Here is a 4,099-nt window from a genome sequence, read left to right as displayed (position 1 = left end):
AATGCATTCCAGGTGACTACCTCATGAAGCTGGTTGAGAGAATGGCAAGAGTGTGTCAAGCTGTCATCGAGGCAAAGGGTGGCTATTTGAAGAAACTCAAATATAAAATATATTTTGATTTGTTTAACACTTTTTTGGTTACTACATGATTCCATATGTGTTATTTCATCGTTTTGATGTCTTCACTATTATTCTACAATGTAGAAAATAGTAAAAATAAAGAAAACCCTTGAATGAGTAGGTGTGTCCAAACCTTTGACTGGTAGTGTATGTATATACTGTATTCTATACTATTCTACTTTATCTTAGTCACTGCCGCTTTGTCATTGCTCGTCCATATATGTATATATTCTTAATTCCATTCCTTACTTATATTTGTGTGTATTGGGTATATGTTGAGAAATTGTTAGATATTACTTGTTAGATACTACTGCACTGTCGGAGCTAGAAGCACAAGCATTTCGCTACACCAGCAATAACATCTGCTAAACACGTGTATGTGACCAATACAATTTGATAAGATTTGTTCACCAGCACCCGCCAGCAATTGCTAATAACCCATCCGCAACCGACCGACTATAAGTGATGAAGTGAAAATCTGAGGCCTTTTGCTTCCAGCTCAGAGGAAAAAAGAGAACGATTCAAGGGGATTGATTAGACAAAAACAACCACTGGCTGTCAGCCAATCAGCATTCAGGGCTCGAACCACCCAGTTTATAAACAAAAACAAACAATCTCATGTTTTGTCCTTCATCCCCGATCGTTTGCAAGATCCCTCTCTACTGCTCTCTCAATTCAAATCAAGGGACTTTATTGACATGGGGAACATATGTTAACATTGCCAAAGCAAGTGAAATAGATAATAAACTAAAGTGAACAGTAAATATTACACTCTCTCTGCTCCCGACCAATGACTATATGAAGCTTCCGACCAATGACTTTATCACACAACGTGCCCACGGTTGCCACCTTCTGTACAGGTATCGTTGGTACAGGACAGGTATAATACAGTATCGTTGGTAAAGGACAGGTATAATACAGTATCGTTGGTACAGGACAGGTTAATACAGTATCGTTGGTACAGGACAGGTTAATACAGTATCGTTGGTACAGGACAGGTTAATACAGTATCATTGGTACAGGACAGGTTAATACAGTATCGTTGGTAAAGGACAGGTATAATACAGTATCGTTGGTACAGGACAGGTTAATACAGTATCGTTGGTACAGGACAGGTTAATACAGTATCGTTGGTAAAGGACAGGTTAATACAGTATCGTTGGTACAGGACAGGTTAATACAGTATCGTTGGTAAAGGACAGGTTAATACAGTATCGTTGGTACAGGACAGGTTAATACAGTATCGTTGGTACAGGACAGGTTAATACAGTATCGTTGGTACAGGACAGGTTAATACAGTATTGTTGGTAAAGGACAGGTATAATACAGTGTCGTTGTCACAGATCAGGTGGCATTCTAGGTTGTCTTTTTTGCAGTTTCGCTGTTCATTGGGAATAGGGTGCCATTTGTGACGTATGCTTTCTTCTGGGACAGTGTAATGTACTGAGTTCGTGGGTGCTGTGCACATCCTAAATGTCTCCTCTGGTCCTGTGCCAAAATGTGTTGTAACTGGTATTCTTTCAATTAGATTTCTATCTTAAATTCCATCTTTATGAAAGTGTATATACAGTAATTGTTATTGAGCTACATGGTGTACTTTGAAACCCCCCCCCCCCAATAAGTCAAGAAGACACCACTCAGAAAGCATATTTTTATTTCATATATTTTTCCAATTCAAAACAAGTGGTGTTTCTTTTCCAAATGAACACTGTAGACATGCACTAGTTGCTGCCAGCACAGCTATGTCAGCGCCAAGCAGGGCAGGATACCATCACGCAACTAAATGAACCTGGAAAATGAATCACTTTACCTGGAAACCAAGAAGACTCGAGGCTGTAATCACTGCCAAAGGTGCTTCAACAAAGTACTGAGTAAAGGGTCTGAATACTTATGTAAATGTTATATTTACATTTTTATGTATTTTTTAATTTGCAAAAAATGTCTAAACTAGTTTTTTGCTTTGTCATTATGGGGTATTGTGTGTAGATTGATGAGGGGAAGAAAAAAAAAACGATTTTAATCAATTTTAGAACAAGGCTGTAACATAATAAAATGTGGAAAAGTCAAGGGGTCTGAATACTTTCCAAATGCACTGTGGTCAAAAGTAGTGCACTACATATGGAATAGGGTGCAATTTGCGGAAACCACCAATAATTTTCCTAAAAACATTATGCAAAAAAACATCACCAACAAAGTAACAGAAAATATGTTCTGGCAGAATGTCACACACCAGTAGCACTTCACCTAAAAAAAAAGGACATTTTTAAATCCAACAAAACGGAGTAAAAATAACTAAAACAAATACAGGCCTACTAGGAAATAAAAACAACAAATAAAAACGCTACAAATTGCCAGTTAAAATTGCACTTTGGTCTAGAAAAACTAAAAACTACACACGGAAAATGCTGAATATTTTAACGAGAGCTTGTCATGTGGCAGTCGGCAGACCTTTCCTAAAAACACCAGTACTGTCAAACGTCTGATGCACTGTAATCACAGCAGCAGCTACGTGAGGAAAAACGGGTCAAATTAATGAAACAATGCTTTTAACTTGATCACATCATTCATCCATGAAAGTAACATCCGTGTAGGTAAATGAAGACGAAGCGTCTGACTGCTTTTTAAATAGAACATTGATGTCACTCAAAAGAAGTCAAGCTTATCAGTCCTACTCCCAAGTCAAATCAACTTGAGAATCAAATAAAAGTTATTTTAAGTAACACCTTTTCCCCCAGTATTCTTCCCGAATTCAAACCCCTCTAAAAAACTAAAAAACTAATGTATATTGACAACTAGCTAGTTCCCAACAACCCTTTTCTCTAAGACCACTGCAGACAGCAGAACCCCTAGACTCAACTGGAGTGTGTGTATTTCCCTACAGTTCATTTTCTGCAGATGTTGTTGTTGGGGGGTAAAACATAGCAGAAAGGGACAAATAGGCAAAGCATTGCAGTTACAGGTAATGGCCACAAGGTGTCATGTGATCTCATCTGACAGAGGGAACAACAACATCCTGACTGACTATATTATACAGTTCACCTTCTTCAACTATTAATGAATTATTAGTTCATTAGTTTTAACTGTAACAGCACCTTCAGTTTGGGATGATCTCATTCAATATGTGAAGAAATAACAGAATACACAAATCGAAAACACAACACATATAAATCCCATTTTAAAACCAGGATGGGCATAGTAAAACCATAAAGGGGGATTGAATGTCAAGATTATGACATATCAAGTGAATATCAAGATTATTAGGACAACGTGTGAGTTTAGGTGATGGCGGAAATGTATTGAATCTAAAATGGTTGGTTATCCTCTTCTGTAGCTTCTACAATAGTCAAATAAAACAATGTATAAAAATATATTGCTTTACTTTAAAGTAAGTAACACATGTACTTATCAATTAACCCCACGTCAAGATTTGCAGAATATTTACAGATTGGACAAATTCATACTTTGGGTGATTTTCTGTCCGCAAAACAGCACTAAACTCTGCAAAAAAACAAAAAAACAAAAAAATCTTCACGATGTCATAGTGGGAGTGAGAGATATCTTATAGCTTTATGTGGACTTTCATGCGTTGCAATCACCAGATGCAGTATTCCAAACGATTTTTTTGGAAGTGTCCGTCGACCCCAAATGTTTTGGTTATTTTTGGGAAACTTTTTAATGCGTCGCAAGAGCTGTTTTGCAGCCAGAAAATTGTTTTCCTTTCTTTTATATCACAGAGTTACTTACGGAGGGTTAAAAAATAATTAAAATGACAGACCAGCACTTAAAATCATTCTCCACCCATCCCAGGGAACAGAGTAAGCTGAAAGAAAACAGAGAGGAGTAAAGAGAGCGCACAACACAATGCCAATATGCAATTCATCAACGTGGCCAGTAGGTGTCACTCCAGAGACAGACTACGATCCTGAAAGTGACTGGTCTCTCAGTCAGTAGTCGTTTGTAAAAGGTTGTGGAAGAAGAG

General features: G+C 37.5%; 1 protein-coding gene across 1 annotated transcript in view; it reads right to left on the bottom strand.

Moving 5' to 3' along the window:
• Positions 1-1,794: 1,794 nt before the first annotated feature.
• The window catches only part of LOC311122731 (protein phosphatase 1D-like), a 26,962-nt gene continuing 24,657 nt past the window's right edge, over positions 1,795-4,099 (bottom strand). Inside the window, exon 6 of the mRNA XM_084197058.1 lies at positions 1,795-4,099. This exon is cut by the window's right edge and continues 502 nt beyond it. The gene's annotated coding sequence lies outside the window, so the exon portion shown is untranslated.

The sequence above is a fragment of the Coregonus lavaretus genome (assembly GCF_964263955.1).
Source record: "Coregonus lavaretus genome assembly, contig: HAP1_SCAFFOLD_614, whole genome shotgun sequence".
Lineage (NCBI taxonomy): Eukaryota > Metazoa > Chordata > Actinopteri > Salmoniformes > Salmonidae > Coregonus > Coregonus lavaretus.
The sequence above is the reverse complement of the archived record's forward strand: the minus strand, read 5'-3'. Positions and strand labels throughout refer to the sequence as shown.